General features: G+C 40.7%; 1 long non-coding RNA gene across 1 annotated transcript in view; it reads left to right on the forward strand.

Moving 5' to 3' along the window:
• The first annotated feature begins 1,647 nt into the window (after window positions 1–1,647).
• Window positions 1,648–27,203, forward strand: part of LOC143660287 (uncharacterized) — an 86,561-nt gene continuing 61,005 nt past the window's right edge. Inside the window, exon 1 of the long non-coding RNA XR_013163917.1 lies at window positions 1,648–1,839. This is a non-coding gene — a long non-coding RNA (uncharacterized LOC143660287). The remainder of the gene's footprint in view (window positions 1,840–27,203) is intronic.

The following is a 27,203-nucleotide window of genomic DNA, read 5'->3' on the forward strand; positions in this document are numbered from 1 at the left end:
TTCCCACTCCCACCCCAGGACTCCTCTCGTGTACTGCCAGTTTCAGGGAATGAAGCTGGTGCTGCCCTCAAACCCCCTCTTAGCCATGCAGGGTCTTCTCTTGTTACTGTGCGCATCTTCTTCGAGGTTCTCCACTAGTCCCCCAAGTCTCTCTCTCTGGCCCCAGCCAGCATCAGCTCTTACCCCCTCAGTCCATTCTGAGGCCAAGTGAACTTGCTGGAACATCCTTGACCAAATTGCTCCCTGCTGAAAAGCCTTCGCTGCAACTCCTCTTTGCTTTAAAGAGGAAATCCACACTTCTGGCTGCAGCCTAACAAGACCCCAGAGGAGCTGGTCCCTGTCAACCCCCGAGGCTCAACTCTCTGTCCTCTCCTTAACACCCTCGCCACTCCCACCGAGTGGAACAGCTTTCCATTCTAGAACCTACCCTGGCTTGCTTCCAGGACTTCACGCATGCCGTCTCTCTGCCCCCAACACTCTTTCCTCTGGTTCCCACTGGCCAACTCCCACTCAGCCTCCAGCTTTAGCTTCAACGCCACTTCCACCGAGTGCACTGTCACGAAACCCCTGTCTGGTTAAAGAGCCATTTTCTCATGAACCTCTGTGCTTTCTCTATAGTTATGTGTGCAAAGCTCCGGAATTATAATCTGATATTTAATTGCATGTCTTTCCAATGAAAGGTAAACTCTCCAAGAGCAGGGACTGCACCTCACTTGTTCATGCTTGTATCCCTGGCAGTTTGCATCAGGCCTGAGTCATGGCAACTGCCTGGTGAGTGCCTGGCAAGTGAATGAGTGAATGAATGGGTGACTTTTCCCTGGCCCACCCAGGGGGACTGAATCTAGAGACCTGGGCTTCTAACTCTCCCAGAAGAGACAAAACTTTTGCTTGGCGGCCTCTGTGTTCCCCACGATATCTTATTCAGGCTCTTGAAGGGAAGAGAGCCGAGGGAGAGATGGAGAGGAGGAGGAGGGAGGGAGAAGAAAGGAAGCCCTAATCCGTGGCCCAGAAGAAATGAACATCTCCAACTTTCCCACATCTCTCATCTAAGTAGGTCACACGGAAGAACTCGGAGTCCCTGTCAAAGTTTCAGGCAAAAACAATAACTTGGTTTTGACCTTGCTCTCTTCAAAAAAGCAAGTTGCTGCTGAGCTGCAACATCAAAAGGAATAAATAATTGTTTTTCTTTTTTGTTGTTATGATATGGATCATCTGAGCGGTTAGTGGTAAGCAAGCGGCTTTGATTCGACTTTGGCTCCCCAGCGCTCCAGCCTCTCTTTATGTCAGCAGGCTCCTGTTTCCACCCCAGGATAGCAGAATCCCTTGATTAAATTCATATTTGTTTTAATCTTTCCCTGTGTCAGATCTCGAGCTCAAAGATGGTCAGGAAGAAAAGCCGGCTGCCCCGCTGCGGCCACGGGGAGGGCCCGTGTCAGGCCCCACGCTGTTTGTTCTGTCCGGCGCGATAAGGCTGCCGGCCCGCCGAGCCCTGCCGTGTCCGCTGCGCCGACACAGCCCTGCGCTGCCAGGGGCCGCGGGGCCTGCCCACGGGGCTGGAGGTGGGGTCTGCGCCCGGGGGGTGGGGGTCTGCTCCCGGGGGTGGGGGTGGCGCAGACTCGCAGTCGCCCCAGTGCCGGACTTGGAGTGTAGAATCCTCTTCGAAGATTTTGAAGTTGATAAAATTATGGAGCTTAGGTGCTCGTCACCCTGACGAATGGAGTTCGTCACTCTGTTCGGTTCGGAGCCGGTTACCATCATTTGTCCGTGTTTCACGCCCTCCCCCACATACCCGGCTTCATCTCTGTCCCCCCAGCATGCAGGCAGCCTCGGAACTGTTTGGTAAGTGTCCCTAAATACGTTATGTTGCTTTGTACGTGGATGAGTGCTTTTAAAAATTATTATTATGTTAAAACACATAAGATTTACTGTTAATGGATGTTTCTTTTTTAAAAAAGCAGTCTTATTGAGATAAATTCATATACCATAAATCCATTTAAAGTGTACAATCACTGCCTTCAGAATTGTGCATTCATCTCCACAATCAATTCTAGAACATAGTGAACCCCTGAAGAGGGGTCACTATTTAATATAGACCCATGCTTCATCCTCTGACTTTCCTTCTAGTGACATACATGACTCTAAATTTTCCCTTTCGACCATAGTCACACCCACATATCATTGCTATTAGCAACACTAACTGAATTGTGCTCTCATCACCCCTATAATAGATGTGTTTTAACTTAAAGGTGCTGTCTAGTACAGCAGGGCCTGGGCTCTGACTCCAGCTACCTGAGCTCAAAACCTCTGCTCTGCCACTTGTTGGCAGTTACTTAGCCTTTTGGTGCCTCAATTTCCCTACCTGTAAAGCAGGATGGTATAATTGCTCTTACTTTTGGTGTCCCAAGGATTAAATGAGTTAGCACTTAAAAAACACTCAGAGTACTGCCTGGCATATGCCAGATGTTGGAAAAGGGTTAGCTATTTTTATTATTCTAGTTGTCACTTTTTATTTTCCATTTCTCACCCAGCTGGTAAGTTGGAGAGCTGCCTACATTGCTGTCTGTGCATCTGGTTCCTTGCTTTTAACTGCTGCCTTATATTCCATTGTGCTCATGACCTACATTTTCCTCGTCAGTCCTCCAGTGATGGACAGCTACTTCCAAATGCAACCGCGCACACCATTTACAGACCAGCTGGAGGAGTTCTCTGAGATATAGTACCAGGAGTGGGGCCACTGGGTCATAGGCCAGGAATGGCAAACCTTCCGCAAAGGCTGAGATAGTAAATACTTTTATCCTCCTGGTCCATGCAATGTGTTTCAATGACTCAGCTCTGCTGTTGTAGTGCTAAAGCAACTATAGACAATATGCAAATAAATGGTTGTGGCTATGTTCCAATGAAACTGTATTTACAGAAACGGGCTGGGCTTGAGGGATGGGAGAGAAAATATGGAACTATTAAACTTTACCACCAGGGAACCCCCTGATACTGTGTCAGACATTAGAGACACCCAAATCAATAGGCCAAAACCTTGATCTTGAGGCTTGTTCTTGTGAAGCTTATGTATGTAGTGGAAAAGCTTAGCCTGCCTATAGGCATGCCTAAGAGTTACTTCTGGAGGACCTCTTTCGTTGCTCAAATGTGGCCTCACTCTCTCTAAGCCCTACTCTGCAAGTGAAATCATTGCCCTCCCCACTATGTGGGACATGACATCCAGGGGTGAAAGTCTCCCTTGGGGCATGAGAGATGACTCCAGGGATGAACCTGGCCCTGGTACTGTGGGATCAACAATGTCATTCTGACCAAAAGGGGGGAAAGAAGTGTAACAAATAAGGTATCAGTGGCTGAGAGAGTTCAAATAGAGTTGTGAGGCTACTTTTGGAGTCACTCTCATGCAAGCTTCAGTTAGACATTTCTACCTACCATAATTCGCCAAACCCCAACCAAAACCATTCCTGCCAATCCTAAAGAACACCTAGGGTGTTATATAAGATTCTACAAAGGTTCCATGCAACAGGGTAACTTTCCAGAAACCTACAACCTCCAGATGGGACCAGAATAAGTACTGGAATGCAGAGGGGCCAGCCTCTCCAGAACATCAACTATTTCCATCTCCCTATCCCATATTATCAACGGCCCCTTCCAACATGAAAAAGTTAGAATGGGCATAGCCCAAATACCCCTAAAGAGTGGGAGAAGGATCGAAGGTGATGATGGAGTTATACAGAGAAACTAGGGTTTAACACATGAGTATGAATGCTGAATCATTATATTGATATATCTTTTAGTCTCCAGTGTCTTGGAGCAGTTAGTAGTAAAAACCTAATCATGTGGAATTGTAACCCACACCAAACTCTGAAATCTGTTCTACAACTAATTGCTGCAATGTGCTTTGAAATTTATTGCTTTTTTGTATATGATATTTTTCACAAAAAAGAAAAAAAGGTTGATTGTGATAATAAATGCACAGCCATATGATGATACTGTGAGCCTTTGATCGTACACTTTGGATGATTACATGACATATGAAAATATAATATATAGCAATAAAAAATGAATTAGAAAACACAAAAAAACAAGAACAGGCTTGGGGCAGCAGGGACTGGATTTGCCCTGCTGTTTGCTGACCCCTGTGGGAGGTAAGAGGTCATAAGAATCCTTATGTCCCTGAACACTGCCAGTTGCTCCCAGACTGGCTCAATGTTTATTCTCTGCCAGCAGAGCCCACGAATTCCAGCTCCCTGACTCCTTCCCAATAGAATGCTTCAAGTCATAGACAGAAGGTGTAGAGGCACCAAGAAGGCTCCTGGCTCCGCCCTCATCCCCTGGCTGTGACTTTCCTCCTCTGTGAGCATGGCCTGGTGTGCGGCTTAGTTAAGACCTTCCCCTATGAACTGTGAGTCAACATATATATGGGTATGGTATTTGCTGTGTGCCAAGCACTGTGCCACATCTGTTAGCTCTTTTGTCCTTGCAACAACCCTGTGAAGAGGTACTTGTGACTTTCCCTTTTCAACATGAGGAAAGTAAGGCTCAATCTAGTGCCACGACTTACCCAAGGTCACTCAGCTGGGCCCAGGTGGAACCAGCACGTGAAGCCACGTGAGTTGGATGCCAGGTTGAACTCGATTTCTGATCCTTCTCACTGGAGCTCTGTGATGAGTGCTGGACCTGGCAGAGGAGGGTCCGGGAAGCTTGTGCAGGCCTGGGAGGTGTAGGGTGAGAAAGGGAAAGAGCTGATGGCAGAGTTGGGGGCGTCTCTGCCTAAGGTGCCTGCCTGCTCAGGCAGTTCCGACACTCAAGCTGTTCGTGCAAAGCCCCTTCTGTGGAATCAGTCACTTGAGGCTCGGCCTGTGATGGGGGGCGGGGGGAGTCTGGGCCACAAAGGCACAGAGGTTTCGTCACATCTGCCAAGCGTTGAGGTTTTAACTGAACCCAGCAGGAGAGAGGGCTGTGTCGGAACCACTTTGGATTCCCTTCTGTATTTAGTGGTGTGCCTGGCATTTAATGAGGTGAAGCAAATAGTTTGGTTGAAAATGAACTAATTAAAAGTGATGCTTTCCAGCCATTTAAAAAAAAAAAGTAAATCTTTATTGAAGTATAACATACGTATAGGAAAGTGCCCAAATCATAAGAGCATAGTTCATTGAATTTTTCCAAAGTGAACACAGACATGAGATCAGAACCCAGCCAGGTCCAGAACTACAACGTCACCAGTACCTCAGAAACTCCTCATGTCCCCTCCTGGCTTCTAACAGCATGAATTAGTTTTCCCTGGTTTTGAACTTGAACTTGATATAAATGGAACCCCCAGTGTGCACTTCCTTGCATCTGGCTTCTTTTGTTTGGCAGTATGGTTGTGAGATTCATCCATGTTTTGGCTGGGTTTAGTTTTGGTTTGCTTCATGTCATTGCCGATGAAATTATTTCATGATGTAAATATTACACAATTTGTTTATCCATTCTACTTTTGCTGGACATTTTGGCAGTTCCCAATTTTTTTGGCTAATATGTGTAGTGCCATTGTGACAGTCTTGGATGTGGCTTTTGGTGCCCACCTGCATGAATTTCTGTTGAGCAGATGTCTGGGAGTGGAATACTTGGGTCAAAGAGGAGCAGACATTCAGCTTCAGTTAGATACTGCCAAATAGTGTACGTTCCCATCACAGTGCGTGAGGGCTCGGGTTCCTCTAGATCCATTATATCAGTGGGGCTTGTCACCAGCCATCGAGTTTTCAGGAATTTTGAATGCCCTTAAGCTTGACCAGCCTTTGGGTTCAAACATGGTCACCTTCATATGTCTAGTGAGCTTTCCCTGATGGACAGTACCCCTCCCCCTTTTCTCTGCAGAACTATGAATGCTAAACCAATGCATTTGTGAGATGCTAATAATGACAGCATTTATTGAGCACTTGCTATGTGCTTGATGCAGACACTAAGAATTCACTGATTTAATCCCCACAACAACCCTTTGAGGAAGGTACAATATAATATTATCTGATTTTATAGATGAGAAAACTGAGACACAGAAATTACTTGTTCAAGGACAAACAACTGGTGAGTGCTAGTGCTGGGACTAATTCCCAGGAAGTCTGGCTTCGAAAACCTCTCCTACCACTATGTCACACTGCCTGGCAGCTCTAGCCACACCACCGCCTCCTCCCCTGGACCCTCCACATGAGTCTCCCTCCCACCCCTGGCCCACGCCGTTGTGCTCAAGCTGTGGCCCCGAGCATGTCTACCTGGTCTGGTCTGGGCCACCCTCAGGTGGCCATCAGTGAGCTTGGCTCATTGTCCCACAGGGAGATGGGCAGGAAGTGGGCCCCCCATTGTGTCAGAGGGATCCAGCCTCTGCAAAGCTGCTTGGCCCCCCTTGGCTCCCGTTGCCATGGTGACTGGCTTGGAATGGGCTTGAATAGCAGCCACCCGGGCAAGGACCATTAGTCCTCTCCAACCCCCAGGCCCAGTTGCCAGGTGCCAAGCCTGCGTCATAACATCAGGCTTTCCTTTCCTTCAGGAGGATTTACACTTTAGGGCTCCTGGTTCAGTCTGGGTTCTGGATTTGTACAACAGGAACAGGTGAAGGCAAACTTAGCATAGGGGAATGGAGTGGAAGAATATTGCTAGTGAATTCGCATATACTCTGGCTCACAGATAGAGTCAGGAGAAGGCTGAGGTCCAATGAAGGGGGAGTGGCATCTAGTCTCCCCCAAGATTCTTCCAGGTTTTAAGAGAGAGAGAGAGAGAGAGAGAGAGAGGGAAACGGAGAGAGAGAGAGAGAGAGAAACCCCATAAAGTGTCTAGTCTTTCAGCCTGCTTCCTCAGCATTGGGCATTTGGCATGGCTCTCTAAGCCTGTTAAACAGCTCAGAGATGCCTTAACCCCGTGTAAATCAGCTGATTTACTCTCTCCTAGAAAGTCCTTCAGCCTCCTCCTTTCCCCCAGTGTAAATCAGCTGATATGACAGGAGGACGGAAAAGGCTGTGCAGGTCTCCCCTAGGTGCGGCAGGGAACCTGTAGTGAATTTGCGTCTTGATTATTTTTTGATTATTTTTGATTATTTTTTTCGTGATGGTGGCTTTGCAGCCTGAAACAAAGAAGATCCAAACGAAAGACCTAGACTTTTCCAACAGTGATTTGTGGAGCAGCAGGCCTAACACCAGCCAGAGGGAGTAAGTAACATGTGCAGGGCGGGGGCTGCACCTTTGATGAATGGAATGCTAAACTTGAGAAATGATTTACACAAATATTTCTCACCTCTTTATTCCACATACCAATCTTAACACATTTAAAATCTCAATATTTTTTTTCAGGAATAGCCAATAAAAGAAATTGGCTCTGCCTCTGTCACTGTGGGAAGTTTTTTTTTTTTCTTTATGGAAACTATTTAAATACAAAGTAAATATGCAATAAAAATGCGAGAAACATAGCTAAACAGATAAAGTAAGCAGTGTTGGGTTTAAATGAATTTAAAATTTTAAAATACAAAAATAACTTAGCAGGTAATAGTCCTTGAAATAAGTTCTAGAAAGCTTTTTTTCAAAATAAAAGACCACCTTTGGGTGCAACCACAGTCATCATTGAAAATGTTCATTTTGACCCAGTTCATTTTGGGCATTTCATTTAACACCAGGGAGAAAATCTGAAAATTCTCGACGCCATTGTGAAGGTATAGTGCAGCCGTGATTGCCTGAAAGTATTTTTGAAATTGAAAATTTTAAAAATGGGCGAAAAGGCTGCCAAGTACATTTTTAAAAAGTTGTATGACAACAAGTGTTCTGAGCAATCAAAAGTCCCACAAATAGTTAACATTGGCTAAAGTGCAGCCAAACTATCCAATAGTGAAAAAAAAAAAGATCCTTGAGATATCATACAAAAAAAGAAAGAAAGGCAAACCAGTGTCTGTATTTACTAGCTTGTCACTTTGACCACTGCCAATTCACCTGGAGCTGTCGATGCCAATCCAACGAATGAACGGCACCGGCCTTTGGGTAGACCCGGGGCGCACACACTATCCCAGCCCTCCGTGCTGTCGGGCTTGGTGCTGTGCGCCGCGCAGTGCTGCTGTCCAATTTCTGGTTTTGGATTCTCTGTCACGCCGACAGTGCTTGAACATTTACCTTGCTTTTCCTTTAGGGACTACATTTCATGGTGACCAATCGGCCCCAGTAGAGGAGGGAAAGCTCCTTTATATGGAACACAGCCAATGAATAAATGAAGGAATAAGAGATTAAGAACATGCCCATTTTGCAACTAGCAGTGAAAGAACTGATTGAGGCAAGGGTGGTCAATGGATGCTGGAAGCTTTGGGTGAAAAGGCGATGGGGAACTGGATTTTTGCACAATGCCAGGGCATCACCCTGCAGTCTACTTGCAAAGGGAGATGTGTAATTGTATATTGGCAAGATCTGGCTGTTGCCCTCTCACCCATCTTACCCAAGAATCAAGTTTAGCATCACTCATAGTGGGAATGCTGTGTCCCAGACTCCCCGGTGGATGTCATAGGAAGCATACAGCTTCCCCCCCCCACACTTTTTCTGTTTTGCATGGGCAGGCACTGGGAATTGAACCTGGGTCTCCGGCATGGCAGGTGAGGACTCTGCCTGCTGAACCACGGTGGCCCGCCCACAGCTTCACTTTTGAGTTGCTCTTGCCAGTGAGACTGAATCCGCTCTAGCCAAGTCTTTAGCTCTAAGTCCGGTTTATAGAAGATACAGAGAACAGATGGATAAATTAAGTGATACCACAAGGAAGCAATAACTAGACAAATACAGAATGTGGAACATTCCTTAGGATAAAAGATCTGTTCTCTTCAACAAAGTCAATGTCATGGGGAAAAAAGTAAGACAAGATTGAGGGGCTTGATTTAGACTAAAAAGACTGCAGAGACATTACAATCAAATGCAATGTGTGGTCTTTGATCGGGTCCCACTTTAAACGCTATATAAGACATTTAAACACTATATAAGACACAACTATAAAAGACACTCTTGGAACAAATGGGGATTTGAATATGTACTGATTATTAGTGATATTAAGCAATTGGTGTTGATTTAGTTAGTCGTGGTAATGTATTATGGAAAAACAGTCTTATTTTTAGGCAATGCATGCTGAGGTATGACTGCCATGATGTCTGCAATTTACTTTCAATATGGCTCAACAAAGATAGAAAATATGGATGAAGCAAATGTGTCAAATCTGGAGGGACATTCTTTGGTGTTCATTCTCCTATTCTGTTTTTCAGTATATTTCAAATATATCTTCAAAAACATAAAAATAAAAATATTTGTGTTTTTGAAAACCTTTACATTTCTTAACAGTCTGGTCACAAACAGCACAGATGTAGGGGGAGTGATTAAGTTTAGGAAAAAAAAAAGGGCTGTGCTATAAAATATGGACTTTATGGCGCCCATAACAATGGTAGCCTGGCGGGGGCCGGGTGTGGCTGGCCAAGTCTCTGCCCCGTGCCCTGAGACCCCCTCCGCATGCTGGTGGCCCCCTGACCCCTAGGGGAGCCATTGCTGGGGTTTATGGGTAGGTTTATGAAATTCATTAAATTCCTTGGCACCTGCACAAGAAATACATGTGTAAAGGTGCATGTACCCTTGGAAAATCCTTAAAATAGAAATGACCAGGCTTATCAAACCCATGTGGAGTCTAAGAATTGTATGTCTCAACTTCCCCTTCTCTCCCCAATTTTACCATCACTGTCCCTGAGCTTGAGGCAGACTATGCATGTCCTTAGATCCGGAAGCTGTGACTCCTGACCTTGGCTGCTTGGAGAGGCTGTGTGAGCTCAAAAAAGTTATTTTACTTTTCTTATCAGTAAATATTTAGAGATGACAAAATCTGTTTCCTAGGTGGATTTGTTTTTTTCAGGTGAAAGTCAAGTAACATGAAATTATTCATTTTAAATTGAGCAACTCAGCAACATTTTGTACATTCACAATTCACTACCTCTATCTAGTTCCAATACATTTTTTATTACCCCAAATAAAACCACATCCACACTAAGCAGTCACTTGCTATTCCCCTCTCCCCCCAGCCACTGGCGACCACCAATCTGTGTCTGTCTCTATGGATTTACCTATTTGGATACTTCATGGAAATTGAGTTATACAATTTGTGACATCTGTGTCCGCCTTCTTTTATTTAGTGTTTCCGTTTGCTAATACTGCCAGAATGCAATATACCAGAAATGGATTTATTAGGTTACAAGTTTACAGTTCTAAGGCCAACTTAGCATAAAGTTGTCAAGGTTCATTCGCATTATAGCTATGTAGCTACTTCACTGATATTGACAATGGATAATGTTCCATTGTATGAATAGGCCACAATTTCTTTATCCATTCATATGTTGATGAACATTTTGGTTGTTTCCGGCTTTGGGCTATTGCGAATAGTGCTGTTATGAATATTGGTGCACAAGAATTTGTCTGAGTCTCTGTTTTGGGTTCTTTTGGGTTTATATCTAGGAGTGAAATTGCTGGGTCTTATGGTAATTCTATCATTAATTTTTGAAGAACTGCCAAACTTTTCCACAGTGGTTGCTCCTTTTGACATTTCCACCAGCAATGTATGAATATTCCAATTTCTCTACATTTTCACCAGAGTTGTAATTTTCTTCTTTTTAAAAATTATTTTATTATAGCCATCCTAGTGTGTGTGAAGTGGTGTCTCATTGTGGTTTTGATTTGCATTTTCTTAATGAGTAAGGGTGTTGAGCAGCTTTTCATGAGCTTGTTGACCATTTGTTTACCTCTTCTTTGTAGAAGATATTCTTTAAGAACTTTGCCTATTTTAAAATTGGTTTGTTTCTCTTTTTGTTGAATTGTAGGAGTTCTTTATATATTCTGAATATTAAATCCTTATTAGACCTGTGGTTCACAAATGTTTTCTCCCATTATGTAGGTTGTTTCATTTTCTTGCTAATGTCCTTTGTTACACACAGTTTCTAATTTTGATGAATTCTGATTTGTCTATTTTTTCTTCTGTTGCTTGTGTTTCTGGTGTCATACCTAGGAATCTATTGCCAAATCCAAGATCATGAAGATTTTTCCCTATTCTCTTTGAAGAATTTTATAGTTTCAGCTCTTATATTTATAAGTCATTGATCCATTTTGAATTAAATTTTGTATATGGTGAGTTTCCAGTTGTCCCAGCATCATTTTGTCAAAGAGACTATTCTTGTCCCATTGAATGGGCTTGGTATCTTTGTCAAAAGCCAATTTGCTATAGATGTGTGGGTTTACCTCTGGTCTTCCAATTCTATTCCATTGGTCTATACACCAATGCTATGCCAGTACCACATTGTTTTAATCACTGTAATTTTTTAGTAAGTTTTGAGTCCACCAACTTTGTTCTTCTTTTTAAAGATTATTTTGGCTACTTGGAGCCCATTGTAATTTCATATGAATTTGGAAATCGGCTTTTCCATTTCTATGAAAAAGGCTGCTGGAATTTTGATAAACATTGCATTGAATTTGTAGATTGCTTTAGGTAGTATTGGCATCCTAACAATATTAAGTCTTTCACTCCATGAATAAGAAATGTCTTGCCATTTATTTAGGTCTTCTTAATTTCTTTTAGCAATGTTTTGTAGTTTTCAGGGCACAAGTCATTTATCTCCTGTGTTAAATTTATTCCTAAGTATTTTATTCCTATTGATGCTATTGTAAATGGAATTGTTTTCTTGATTTAGTTTTCAGACTTTTCATTACTGGTGTATGGAAACTCAGCTAACTTTTGCATGTTTATCTTTTATCGTGCAACTTCACTGAATTCATATGCTATTCTAGTAGATTTCTTGTGGATTAAAAAAAATTCTCTATATAGGATCATGTCATCTGTGAATAGGGATAATTTGACTGATTCTTTTCCAATATGGATGCCTAATTATTTCTTTTTCTTGCCTGATGGTTCTGGCTAGACCTTCCAGTACAGTGTTCAATAACACTGGTGACAGTGGGCATCCTTGTCCTATTCCTGATCTTCAGGAAAAAGCTTTTGGTTTTTCACCATTGAGTATAATATTTGCTGGGAGTTTTTCACAAATACCCTTTATCAAGTTGATAAAATTTCCTCCTATTCCTAGTTTCTGAGTGTTTTTATCACGAAAAGATGTGGGATTTTGTCACATGCCTTTTCTGCATAAATTGAGATGTCCATTTTTCCCCTTTGTTTTAATAATATGGTATTTTACATTGATTGACTTTCTTGTGTTGAACTACCCTTCTATTTTTGGTATAAATCTCACTTGTTATGGTGTATAATCCTTTTAATAGACTGTTGGATTTGATTTGCCAGTATTTCGTTGAGGATTACTGCATCTTTTCATAAAGGCTATTGGTCTGTAATTTTATTTTCCTGTGCTTTGATATCATGTTAATGCTGGCCTTATAGAATGAGTTAGGAAGTAATCCCTCCTCTTTCATTTTTTGGAAGAGTTTGAGAAGGATTTGTGTAAAATGTTCTTTAAATGGTTGGTAGAATTCTTCAGTGAAACCTAATGGTTCTGGACTTTTCTTTGTTGGGAGATTTAAAATTACTGATTCAATCTCTTTTATTATAGGTCTCTTAAAATTTTCTGTTTCTTCTTGCATCAGATTAGGTAATTTGTATGTTTCTTGAAATTTGTCCATTTCATCTAGGTTTTCAATTTGTTGGCATAAAAATATTCATTTTTATTTATGTAAGGTCAGAAGTAATGTCCCTACTTTTGTTTCTGATTTTAGTTATTTGTGTCCTCTCCTTTTCTTTGCCAGTCTGGGTAAAGAGGTGTTGATTTTATTGATCTTTTTAAAAAAACCAACTTTTGATTTTGTTGATTCTATTGTTTCAATATTATCTATTTAAATTACCTAACTCTAAGCTTTACTGTTTTCTTCCTTCTACTAACTTTAGGTTTAATTTGCTCTTTTTTTTCTAGTTTCTTTAGATGTGAAGTTAGATTTGTGTTCTTTCTAAACATAGGCATTTAGAGCTATACATTTTCCTCTGAGTACATACTTGGTTGCATTCCTTAGGTTTTGGTACATTGTATTTTTGCTTTTGTTTATCTCAAGATATTTCCTAATATCCCTTGTGATTTCTTCTTTGACTCACCACTTGTCTTATTTTGTGTTGTTTAATTTTGACATGTTTGTAAGTTTTCCTTCTGTTATTGATTTCTAACTTTATTCCATTGTGATCCAAGAAGATACTTTGTATGATTCCAGTATTTTAAATTTTATAAGGATTTGATTTATGGCCTAATATGTGGATCTATCTTGAAAAATATTCCATGTGCACTTCAGAAGAATGTGTATTCTGCTGTTGTTGGGTGGAGTATTCCATAAATGTCCATTAAGTCTAATTAATAACTGTGTGTTTGAGTCCTCTGTTTCTTTATTGATATTCTGTTTGGATGTTCTATCAAATATTGAATGTTGTGTATTGAAGCCTCCAACTATTACTGTAGAATGAATGACCTATTCCTCCTCTCAACAGTCAATTTTTGCTTCATATATATATAGGGACTCTGCTGTGAGGTGCATATATGTTTATAATCATTATCTCTCCTTGCTGGATTGAAACTTTTATTATGATATGTGCAGATTTGAAAGGATTTATGTACCCTAGAAAAACCATGTTTCAATTGTAATCAAACTTGTGGGAGCAATGGTTTCTTCTAATCTCTATTTAATACTATAATTGGAAACTTGATTAGGTTATCTCCACAGAGATGTGACCCAATCAATTGTGGACCCAATCAATTCAGCTTGATCAGATGGAGACATTTCTCCACCCATTCTACGTGGGTCTTGATTAGTTTACTGGAACCCTATAATAAAGTAGATTCTGAGAGAACAGAGAATGACAACAGAGCCACGAGAAAGCCACAGCAGAGCCACGAGGCTGAGAGAACCACAGAATCCACCAGCCAGTGACCTTTGGAGATGAAGAACACTCCTGGGGGAGCATCATGAAGCAGGAAGCCAGGAGAGAAAGCTAGCAGACTGTTGCCATGTTTGCCACATGCTTTCCCAGTTGAGAGAGAAGCGCTGAACTCATCGGCCTTTCTTGAATGAAGGTAACCTCTTGATGGTGCCTTGATTTGGACATTTTTATAGACTTGCTTTAATTTGGAGATTTTCATGGCCTTAGAACCGTAAACTTGTAACTTAGTAAATTCCCCCTTTTAAAAGCCATTCTGTTTCTGGTATATTGCATTCTGGCAGCTAGCAAACTAGAACATCATGTAATTTCTCCTTTGTCTCTTGTAACCATTTTTCACTTTAACTCTATTTTATCTGACAAAATAGCTATTCTGGCTCTCTTTTGGTTACTGTTGACATGGAATATCTTTTCCACCCTCTAACTTTCAACCTCTTCGTCTCTCTGTACCTAAAATGAGTCTCTTATGGACAGCATGTTAAGTGACCATGCTTTCCCATCCAGTCTACCAATCTCTACCTTTTAAAAGGAGAGATTAATCCATTGACATTAAAGGTAATAATTGAGAAGGATTGAAATTAATAACTGAGAAGGATTGATTTACTTTTGTCATTTAGCTGTTTGTTTTCTGTGTATCTTGTTTGCTTTTTTGTTCCTCAATTACTCCATTTTTGCCTTTTTTGTATTTAGTTGCTTTTTTTTGTAGTGTACCAGTTTGACTTCTTTTTCCCTTCCTTTTCTGTATATCTTTTAGTTATTTTTTCAGTAGTTCCCTTTGCAATTATAAGTAATGTCTTAACCTAATAACAACCTAATAAGACTAGTAACAACCTAGTTTCAGTAATATACAAACTATACTTCTTTATATATCCATCCCTCCATCTTATTGCCTCAGATCATATCTTCATACATCGAATGCCCATTAATAGACAGTTAAAATGTTATTTTACACATTTGCATGTTAAGTTATATGGTGGGGAGCAGAATTTTATACTTACCTATGTAGTTGATAATATATAGTTACCTTTATCAATGTTCTTTATTTCTTCTTATGGCTTCAAGTTACTGGCTAGTATCATTTACTTTCAGTCTCAAGGATGTCTTTTAAAGTTTCTTGTAGGGATATTTTCTGGTAATGAACTGTTTAAGTTTTTGTTTATCTCTAAATGTCTTAATTTCTCCTTTATTTTCACATGCTGTATAGTGGGGGTCACATTTCACTTTTTTCCCATGTGAATATCCCCTTATTGCAGCACCATCTGTAGAATTTTTGTTTGGTTTTTCATTTGTTTGTTTGTTTGGGAAGTGCATAGGCTGGAAATCGAATGCAGGTCTCTTGCATGGCAGGTAAGAATTCTACCACTGATCTACTCTTGCACCCCATCCTTTATTTTTGAAAGATAATTTTGCTGAATATGTAATTCTTTTCTTAAATGCAATTTTATTGAGATATATTCACATGCCATATAATCCTCCAAAGTATACAATCAATGGCTCACAGTTGTACATTAATCATCGCAATTTATTTTTGAGCATTTTCATTACTCCATAAATAATAAAAATACAAATAGAAATATAATAAAAGTAAAAAAGAACACCTAAAACATCCAATACCCTCTCATTTATTTATTTTTTGCTTTTATTTTTACTTATCTGTCCATATGGATAAAGGGAGTGTCAGTCACAAGGTTTTCACAATCACAGTCACACCATAAAAGCTGCATAGTTATACGATCATCTTCAAGAATCAAGGCTACTGGATTGCAGTTCAACAGTTTCAGGTATTTCCCTTAGTTGTACCAATACACCAAAAACTGAAAAGTGATATCTATATAATGCATAAGAATAACCTCTAGAATGATCTCTTGACTCTATTTGATATCTCTCAGCCACTGAAACTTTGTTTTATTTCATTTATTTTCCCCTTTTGGTCAGGAAGTCTTTCTCAATTCTATGATTCCAGGACTAGGCTCATCCCTGGGAGTCATGTTCCAGGGTTGGGAGTGCAGTGAATTTACCTGCTGAGTTGGTTTTGAGACAGAGGCCATATCTGAGAAACAAAAGAGTTTCTCTGGGGGTGATTCTTAGGCATAATTATAAGTAATCTTAGTATCTCCCTTACAGGAATAAGTTTCAAAAGAGCAAACCCCAAGATCGAGGGCTTGGCCTGTTAAATCTGTAGTCCCCAATGCTTGTGAGATATCAGGTCTTTCCTAAGTGGGTAGGCTAAATATTTCCACATATGCCCCAGTTCCTCAAGGGGACTGTGCATATACTTTTTTAAAAAAATCTTCTGCCCAGATTACTTTGGGATTTATTGGGGCAAACCAACAAGATCTCACTCCCTATTCAAAGTTCCATGTAATTATGGTATTTGAATAAGCTAGCCATGCAAGTTAAATTAGATATCGTGCTGCAGAAAATACAAATTTTGCACCAAATAAGCATCTCTTCCTTTGGTCTCACCCAGAAGATGAAGTTTTAAAATACAGTCGTGGATATAGAATTCTTAATTGACAGTGTTTTTCTTTAATGATTTTAAGGATGTCATCCCACTGTCTTCTGGCCCCCATGGTTTCTGATGAGAAACCAGCTGTTAAATCTTATTGGGGATCCCTTGTATGCAGCAAGTTGTTTCTCTCTAGCTGCTTTCAAAATCCTCTCTTTATATTTGGATTCTGACAATTTTATTCTAATCTGTCTTGGAGTAGATCTCTTAAAGCCAATTCAGCTTGGAATTCATTGAGCTTCCTGGATGTGTATAGTCATGTCTTTCATTGGATTTGGGAAGCTTTGAGCCTGTATACTTTCAAATACCTTTTCTGCCCCTTTTCCCTCCTCTTGCCCTTCTTGTACTCCAAGGATGCATATACGTTGGTACACTTGATGGTGCCTCACAGGCTCTGATTCTTTTTCATCATTTTTCTTTCTGATCCTCACACTGGCTGATTTCAAATGCCTTATCTTCAAATTTGCTGGTCCTTTCTTCTGCCTATTCAAATCTATTGTTGAATTGTCTTTTTAATTTCGATTACTGCTCTTCGCAGCACCAAAATTTCTGTTTGGTTCCTTTTTATAATTTTTATTTCTTTATTTTGTTTAGATAAGTTTTTCTTATTTTCTTTGTATATGAATTCCTTTATCTCATTGAACATATTTAAGACAGTTGATTTACAGTCTTTGACTTATAGCTCCAATGTACCTGCTTCCTCAGGGATGGCTTCTGGCAAATTCATTCTTCCCATGAAAGAAGTGAATACTTTCCTGTTTCTTCATGTGTTTTATAATTTGTTGCGATCTGGACATTCTGAGTGTTAGGTTGTTATAACTCTGGAAATCTAGTGCTACAATTCTTCTAGGGTTGCTAGGTTTTGTTGTGGTTGTTGGTGTTGCTGAGGGCTGGACTGTCAATTTGTGTGTTTTCTGAACTATTTTGGTTCCCAAATAGAACGGAAAGAGAAAAGAGAAAAAAATAGGTACCGCCTCTTTAAGACCTCTCTGCCACTTTTATCTAGGCGATTTTTGGAACAATGGCCATCTTTAGAGCTGGCCTCCCAGCAATCTGAAGTAGCTGAGTGAAAGCAGTGATTAGTGTTCAGACCACAAACATCCAGATTTTGGAGCCCCAGGTCCTAATAGCCCATACTGGCACCAGAAAGTTGCATGTGGCTCCTGGGCTGCAGTCTCCACTACTGCCTGGATACAATTGGATCATAGGGGATGTAGGGCAAAATTTACTGAATTATTTGCTACAAGTTACCAACCTATTCCTCCTCCTACCCTGATGCTGCATAGTGTCCCACTAGACTCCAAAGTTTCAAAGTAGTTGATTCAGACAGTTCCTGCCAGTTCAAAGGTTATTTTGGTGGGGAAACTGTTCCTGGGTTTTCCTCTTTTGGCATCTTCTCACAACCTTGTCCAAAGTATTCTCTTGTAATTCTTTATATTTTTGTAAAGATGGTGGTGATGTCTCCACTTTGATTTCTAAGCTAAGTTACTTGTATCTTCTTTTTTGTTTGTGTGTTCAGTGTAGTTAAAGATTTGTTAATTTTTCTCATCTTTTCAAAGATGAGAAAAGAGAAAATCTTTTTTCATTGATTTTCTCTACTGGTTTCCTATTCTCTAATTTGTTTTATCTCTGCTATCTTTATCTTATTTCCTTTCTTATGCTAGCTTTGAGTTTAATTTGCTGTTCTTTTCCTAGTTCATTAAGTTGTAAAGCTAGATTATTGATTCGAGATTTTTTTTTTTGTTTAATTTAGGCATTCATAGCTATAAATATCCCTCTGAGCAGTGCTTTTGCTGTATCCGTAAGTTTTGGTATATTTGTTATATATTTTCTGATTTCCCTTGCTATTTTTTCTTTTATTCATAAGTGTGTGCTGTTTAATTTCCATATACTTAGACATTTTCCAGTTTTCTTTCTATTATTGATTTCTAGCTTCATATGTTGTAGTCAGAGAAGATGCTTTGTATGAGTTCAACCTTTTTAAATTTGATGAGACTTGTTTTATGGCCTATCATGTGGCCTATGCTGGAGAATGTTCCATGTGCACTTGAGAAAAATATGTTTTCTGCCGTTGAGTAGAATGCTCTAGGTATTTCTGTTAGGTCTAATTTGTTTATAGTATTCTCCAAGTCCTTTTTTGTTTAGATGCTCCATCCATTTTGTTTTTCATTTTTTGGGGGGTTGCATGGACTGGGAATTGAACCTGTGTTCTATCCATTATTGAAAATGGGGTATTGAAGCCTCTATTACTACAGACTTATCTATTACCCCTTTCAATTCTGTCAGTATTTGCTTCCTATATTTTGGGGTCTATCTGGTGCACATATGTTTATAATTGTTACATTTTCTTAATGAATGGTTCCTTTTATCAATATATAGTAACATTTTCATCTCTTGGAACAATTTTTTACTTAAAATCTATTTTGTTTGATTCAGCACAGCTACTGTCACTCTTTTTTGGTTAATATTTACATGGAATATCTTTTCTATCCTTTCACTTCCAACCTATTTGTGTCTTTGGATCTAAATTGAGTCTCTTATAAACATCACGTGGTTGGATCATGTTAAAAAATCCATTCTGTGGATCTTTTTGTCTTGTAATTGATGAGTTGTAATCCATTTCCACTTAAAGTGATCATTGATAAGGAAGGACTTGCTAATGTCACTTTGTTATTTGTTTTTTATATGTCATACATCTTTTTTAGTTCCTCAGTTCCTCCAGTGCTGCCTTCTTTTGTGGTTGATTGATTTTTCTAGTTTATCATTTTAATTTCCTTCTCATTTCGCTTCTGTATAAATATTTTTAGCTATTTTTTTAGTGGTTACCATGGGAATTACAATCAACATTGCATATTTACAATGATCTATATAAAAAGTGTTCAGTCTATAACAATTTAATCGATACTAATTTAGCTTCAATTGCATGCAAAAACCCTGCTCCCATTCAGCTCTGTCCCTTACATCTTTTTACATTGTGTGCTCATTTACATAGATTTATATTTGTTGTTTTGTTCCTTTGTCCTTAAAGTCTTATAGGAAACTAAAAGAATAGTTATAAACCAAAAGCACAATAATACTGACTTCATATTTACCTCCGCAGGTACCCCTACCAGTGTTCTTTATTTCTTTGCAAGGTTTCAAATTACTGTCTAATGTTCTTTCATTCCAGCCTTAAGGACTCCCTTTAGCATTTCTGTAGACCATTTCTACTAGTGACACTCCCTCAGCTTTTCTTCACCTGGATTGTCTTAAACTGTCCTTCATTTCTGAAGGATAGCTTTGCCAGACATAGAATACTTGGCTAAAAGTTTTTTCTCTTTCAGTACTTTAAGTATGTCATCCCACTGCCCCTGGCCTCCAGGGTTTCTGATGAGAAATTGGCTATTAATCTTATTGAGGATCACTTGTATGTAATAAGTTGCTTCCTTTTTTGCTGCTTTCAATATTGTCTTTATATATATACATATATATATTTTAAAATTTTCTTTTTGTATGTTTATTTGTTACAAAATTTATATTTTGACTACAGCATTTCCTAATATAACTTATGTAGATAGTTTGATTGAACGCCATAAGTACTTGGAATCTCAGGTAGGACATGAGATTTCGTTGGTTTGTCCAGAGTGATGCCCCGATGAATCCCAGAGTGATTCGATCAATGAGTGGAAAAGTATTTGCAAAGCCTCCTTCGGGGAATGATGAGAATGGGGAGAAATTCAACTTCCCCAAGTTGAATTCTTGATATTCTCACAAGCAGTGTAGACAACCAAAGCTATAGGCTGAGCCCCCAGTCTTGGGGTTTGTTCATATGAAACTTAATCCCACAAAGGATAGGTCAAGTCTACTTAAAATTTAGGCCTAAGAGTCACCCCCAAAAGACCCTCTTTTGTTGCTCAGATGTGGCCTCTCTCTCCAGCCAACATGACAAGCAGTCTCACCACCTTCCCCCTCTCTGCATGGGACATGACTCCCAGGGGTGTGGACCTTCCTGACAATGTGGGACAGAGATCCTGGAATGAGCTGATACTCAGCATCAAGGGATTGAGGAAAACCCTAGAATGAGCTGAGAATTAACATTAAGGGATCGAGAGAACCTTTGCGACCAAAAAGGGGAAGAGTGAAATGAGACTGAGTGTCAATGGCTGAGAGATTACAAACAGAGTCAAGAGGTTATCCTGGAGGTTATTTTTACGTATTAAGTAGATATCACCTTGTTCAAGATGTAGTGGAGAGGCTGGAGGGAACTGCCTGAAAATGTAGAGCTGTGTTCCAGTAGCCATGTTTCTTGATGATGATTGAACAATGATATAGCTTTCACAATGTGACTCTATGATTGTGAAAACCTTGTGTCTGATGCTCCTTTTATCTACCATATCAACAGATGAATGGAACATATGGAATAAAAATAAATAATAAGGGGAACAAATGTTAAAATAAATTTAATTTGAAATGCTAGTGATAAATGAAAGCAAGGGGTAAGGGGTACGGTATGTATAATCTTTTTTTTGTTATTTTATTTTTTTCTGTTGTCTTTTTATTTCTTTTTCTAAATCGATGCAAATGTTCTAAGAAATGATGAATATGCAACTATGTGATATTAAGAATTACTGATTATATATGTAGAATGGAATGATATCTTAATGTTTTTGTTTGTTTGTTGTTAATTTTTTAAATTAATAAATAAAAAAATTTTTTTTGTGAAATACAGCATATATACAAAAAAGCAATAAATTTCAAACTACATTGTAACAAATAGAACAAATTTCAGAATTTGGTATGGGTTACTGTTCCACAATTTTAGTTTTTTCCTTCTGGCTGCTCCAATACACTGGAGACTAAAAGAAGTATCAGTATAATGTTCAGCAGTCATATTCATTTGTTGAATCCTATCTTCTCTATTATAACTTCTCCTTTTACTTTGATCCTTCTCCCAATCTTTAGGGGTATTTGGGCTATGTCCATCTTAATTTTTTCATGTTGGAAATGGGTGTTGATAATATGGGATGGGGGATGGAACTAGTTGATACCCTTGGAGAGGCTGGCTCTTTTGCATTTCAAGATTTATCTGGCCTGGGATCCCATCTGGGGGTTGTAGGTTTCTGGAAATTAATTGTAGCATGTGAAACTTTGGTAGAATTTCAGATAGAGCCATAGGTATTCTTTAGGGTTGACAGGAATGGTTTTTGGTTGGGGTTCAGCAAACCATGGTAATTAGCAATATCTGGCTGAAGCTTGCCCAACAGTAGCCTCCAGAATAGCCTCTCAACTTTGTTTGAACTCTCTTAGCCACTGATACTTTATTTTGTTACATTTATTTTCCCCCTTTTGGTCGGGAAGGCATTGTCAATCCCATGGTACCAGGGCCAGGCTCATCCCTGGGAGTCATGTCCCATGTTGCCAGGGAGACTTTTATCCCTGGATGTCATTTGCTATGTAGGGGGCAGGGCAATGATTTCACTTGCGAAGTTGGACTTAGAGACACACAGAGAGAGACGCTATGTTGAAGCAACAAAAGAGATTTTCTGGAAGTAAGTCTTAGGCATAATTATAGGTAGGCTTAGCTTCTCTGCTACAGAAATAAGCATCACAAGAACAAGGCTTGGCCTATTGTCTTGGGAGTCCCTAATGTTTGAGACAGTATCAGGAGTTTCCCCAGTGGAAAAGTTAATAATTCCATTTTTTTTTTCTCCTGTGCACCAAGGGACTTTACCAATAACTTTTTAAAGTCTCTGTGCAATACACTTTAGGATGTATCCAGGTATTACCTTTAGTTATATAGAATTACAAGCCCTTGTTTCCATTCTGGGCTCCATGTGTTTGGGTTGTTTAAATGAGCTATCCAGACAGTTGAGTTAGGTTATGTGTTACAGAAAATTTAGGCTTTGGACAAAATTGATATTTTTTATAATGCATTTGGTATTAGTATCTTTGCATTTGTCCTACTTAGAGTTTGTTGAGATTCTTTGATATGTATGTTCATGTCTTTCATCAATTTGGGAAAGTTTTTTGACATTATTTCTTCAAATATTTTTTCTGCCCCTTTTCCAATTTCTTTTTCCCTTCTAGGACTCACAAAATGCAAATGTTGTTATACTTGATTATGTCCTGCAAATCCTTAGGCTCTCTATCGTTATTCATTCTTTCTTTCTGCCCTGCAGTCCGAATAATTTCAATCTTCCTATTTTCAAGGTCCCTGATTCTTTCTTTGGCCTGCTCATGTCTGCTGTTAAACCCCTCTAATGAATTTTCCATTTCGCTATGTACTTTTCAGCTCCAGTGCTTCTATTTCATTTTTTATAATTTTATCTCTTTGTTGATAGTCTCTATTTTCATATGTCATTCTCCTGGCTTTCCTTTAGTTCTTTATTCATGATTTCCTTTAGCTCTTTGATCATGTTTAAATCAATTGATTTAAAGTCTTTGTCTGATAAGTCTAATAGCTAGACTTCCTTGGAGATAGTTTCTGCCAATTAATTTTTTCCCCTGTGAATGGGCTAGATTTTTTGCTTCATTTTTGTGCCTCAAAGTTTTTGTTGAATGCTGTAGACATTTTGAATATTACAGTATGGTAACTCTGAAAGTCAGATTCTCCCTCCTCCTTATGGCTGCTGTTGATTGTTGAGGGATGCAGCCATGTGTGTGCTTAGTGACTTCTCTGAGCTATTTTTGCCAAGACTATTTGTTGCATAGTGTGGTTGCTGAAGTCTCCTCCATGATCTCAAAGGTCAGTCATTGACCTGGCAGAGATTTGCTTAAATGCATAGAGTCCAGAGAAAAAAAATACTGCCCTGGTCTTTACAGATTGACTCTGGGCTGGCCCATTCCTTCAATGCTAAACCAGACTGTCTAATATTCTGCCTTAGCCTTCACTGCCTGCTTGTGCAAAGCTCCATCAGCCAGGGGTGAAAGCCTAGAGTTCTCTCAGGTCTTTTCTGAGCGTGTGCCCAGCCCACAGCATTGTTGCACTGTGGATTCCCTGGTCCTTCAAGGCCTTCATTGCTCCAGGAATTTTGCACTTCAGCTTCCTCCTTCCCAGGCCTTTGAGTCTGCCTGATACTTGCTCCAGCTCCAGGTGGCTACAGATAGTGTATGTCTTTAAATGCTTTCTCCAGACACCACCTAGAGAGTTGCTCCAGCTTGTGGGGCTCAAAACAATGTCATCCTCAGCACTGGCCCCTCACGAACTCCAGGGGTCAAAACATACCACTGCCATCTTTTCAGAGCAAGAAGTGTATTGCCCCCTGGCGCTGGCAAGCCACAGCAGGAATGTGGGCTGCCGCTGAGCTGGGGAAAGTGCCTGGTTGATGAACGAACAAAATGCCACCGTCTTTTCTTACCAACATTTTGCAGCCTGTTTCTTTATTAAGCACTCCTCTAGTTGCTCAAAGTTTTTTATTAGATCCCAGAGTTCTGAAAAAGTTGATTCTGTCTGCTTTTTCCAGCTTCATGGTTGCTTCAGTGGAGGGACTGATTCTTAGAGTTCCCTCCTCTACCTATTTCTGTGTCATCACTCCATGTCTCCAGATTTCTTAGAAAACCTTTTTGTTATGGAAAAATGTAACTGTATAAAAAAGTAGGCAGGATATTTTAATGAACCCCCATGAACTCATCAACCAGCCTAAAAAATTATCTTGTTTCATTTGTATCATTCACCATTGGCTGAGGACTCTCTACATGCTGTGCTCAGAATACTTTGTGCATTAGCTTATCTCATTTTCATAAGAGCTGTATGTTATATGTGTTAATATCCACATTTCACAAGTGAAGAAATGGATACTGAGGGGTTTAGTGATTTTCCCAAGGTTATGTGCAGCTTCCTGGAATCAGGATTTGCACCTGTATCTTTCTGGGGTCTGAATCCAAGGCTCAAGCCCCAACCCCTGCTCCTGGGAATGTCCTCTGATGCTGAAAGCAACCTGAGAGGTGAGTGTGGGGGACATGACTAATGTTCCTCCAAATCCACTTCTTATCTGCTTCTGCATAGAAAGAATTTGGATTCCATGACTTCTTGAAAATAGACGGGGCTTTGTGGCAATTCCTGGCCAACGAAATGTAGGCAGAAGTGATGTGTGGTCATTTCTGGGCTGAAGCATTTTTTTTTTTTTTTTTTTTTTTTTTTAAAGACAGAGAGAAGGAAGGAAGGATAGAAGGAAGGAAGGAAGGAAGAAAGGGAAACATTTTTAAACATTTTCTTGTTTTATTGTATTTTGTTTCTTTGTTTTTGTTACATGGGCTGGGGCCGGGAATCGAACCGAGGTCCTCCGGCATAGCAGGCAAGCACTTTGCCCGCTGAGCCACCGCGGCCCGCCCTGGGCTGAAGCATTTAATTTCTGGATCTTTACTCTTAATTAATCTCTTTAGGCCTCTATTTTCTCAGCTGTAAAGCAAGACCAATAGGATAGGGTTTGTATTAAATTAGTGAAGTTATAACAAGCATTGACATACGACTCTTCACATAAGGTTGGGAGCTTCCATCACCTTGGTTCCCTGAGTGACAGCTACTACAGGGAGCACAGCCCTTCACTGACATTCATTGTGTGTGTAGTGTGGACAAGTAACAAACCTTTGTTGTGGCAAACTGCTGAGTTTTGGGGCGTTTGTCACTGCATCATAATGTAGATTATCCCGACTAGTGCTATTTATCTATGAATCCCTGTTTCATAGATAAGGAAACTGAGTCCCAGGAGCTTGTCATACAAGTGATTTAGGTTTAGAGAAAAGGTTAGAACCCATGTCTTTAATCCTCTATCCTCAATTTTTTCCTACTAGCTGCTGACAGAGTGCAATCCCGCTATTAGCCTCCCTTCTCCAAGCATTGTTACCTGTTACAGTGCAAAGCTGTTCATCGTGCAGATGGGTGCTGGTGTTGTGTGGGTGCATCCAGCTTCGGTTACCAGATCCTTGCCAGGGTTTTCGAAGAGGGGACTTTTCCCGCTCGTCCTTGAGATGAGGGGCCGCATAAATGGTGTGGTGGTTCTGTGCATGGTGTTTATGTCAGGGAGACCTGGGTTTGAGTCCTACTTACTAGTTCCGTGACCTCTGGCAGGTTGATTAATCTCTTAAAGCCTCATTTTTTCTCAGCTGTACAATGAGGCCGATAAGATAGTGTTTGTATTAAATTAGTGGTCATATCGTACATTGGCACATGACTGAAATAGAGTAAGGTACAATAAAGAATCCCTATTATTAGGGAAAGACTGTGGGGGTTCAAATGCCAGGGTTTTTGTCCAGTAAGTGGTGTGTGAGGTTTAAAAGCAGTTGGTGGCCGTGGACAGGGTGCGCTGGGGAAGGGGCAGAGGTTGGAAACAGGTGCAATAATCTGAGCGTGAGCGGATGCAGGTCCAGAGCAGGGCAAGGACAGTGGGGTGTGAGAGGGGAGGACCTGGGATGGAAGAGCTGGCCGGTGGGGATGGCTGCACCTCGTAGGAGGAGGCACAGCCCCTCTCGGCACTCCGCAGGCCACCTGGTGTTCACTGAATCTGATTTCATCTCTCCGGCCCAGCCAGCCCAGGCCCTGCCCTGAGGTCTGCACACAGATCTGTGACCCGGGGCAGAGGCCCCTCCCTGGGCCTGCCTTTGTGCTGGTGGGCTGGGGAGGCAGGCAGGCCTTCTGTGGCTGGCTGAGTGCTGATGCCACCACTGACCAGTTGTCAAATACGCTAAATGTCAATCCTGCCTGTTAACATCTCTTGTCCCTAAGAGAGCAGAAAGAAAAGCTGCTTTGGGACCAACCTGGATTCCAAGGCCAGGGGCTGGTAGCTGGGGCCGTGCTAGGGACTACCTTTTCCATTTTAAAGTGAAGCCACTGGCTTCAGACTCACTGGCCTTGGGGCACTGTTGGGGACACCCTCCTCCTTCCAAGGGAATCACACAAACCCGCTCCCTTTTTCCAAGTCAGCTGAAAAGTTTCTAATCTCTTTGCAAAGTGGAAAGTATCTTCCAGCGCCTTGAAAGGTGATTTTCTAAAAGCAGATCAAACAGCTTTGACATTTGCTGCCGAACCATTTCAAGTCCTACTACAGGCTCGTCGCCGGCCTCATGGCTCAACTGGCTGCAGATAAAGGTTGAAGCAGAATCTCTTGGTGGAGACACGAGGACCCTGCTCATGGGAGCCACATCCTGGAGAGAAACCTATTCCGTAAAAGTTAATCTGCTGCTTTGTCTTGGCTGACAAGTTATTCTTTCATGAAAGCTGGGCTCTGGCCTCCGATTGAATCCTGCACACACATTTTTTTAATTTGCTGGAATTTGCTAAAACACATCAGTGGCTCTGCTGCCGCCTTTGGGTTTTTATGTTTAGGAAAATAATCCCACGGCATCGTCTTCAAAGGAGTCTCAGCATCAAGCTTTGCTCGGCTTTATCCCGGCCTTCCAGAGGAAGCCCAGTGGTGCTCTTGAACCTATGAGGAGTGTGGGATTCAGGGTCACTCTCCTGCTGTGCCGTGAGGGGTTGCCAGCTGGAAGCATCCAGGACGGGGGTTGCCAACTCGAATGGCTGCCAGGGTCAGGCAGGTAAAGTAAGTGGGTAGAGTGAGCTGGGTGGAGACTATAAGGAGTGGTGGGGATTGAGGCCAACTGGAGATAGCATCCCCTATCTAAATGAGGCAGCCAGCCTCAGTGCTGAACAATTGTTGCAAGGTGGGAATGAGGGCCCAGTGCCCTCAGAGCTTCCCATTTTCCAAAAGAAGCAAGAAATTTGGCATTTTAAAAATGTGAAATCTCTCCATTTTAAAATGTTGGCTCAAATTCTTCTAAAACA

Source organism: Tamandua tetradactyla, chromosome 16, assembly GCF_023851605.1.
Source record: "Tamandua tetradactyla isolate mTamTet1 chromosome 16, mTamTet1.pri, whole genome shotgun sequence".
NCBI lineage: Eukaryota > Metazoa > Chordata > Mammalia > Pilosa > Myrmecophagidae > Tamandua > Tamandua tetradactyla.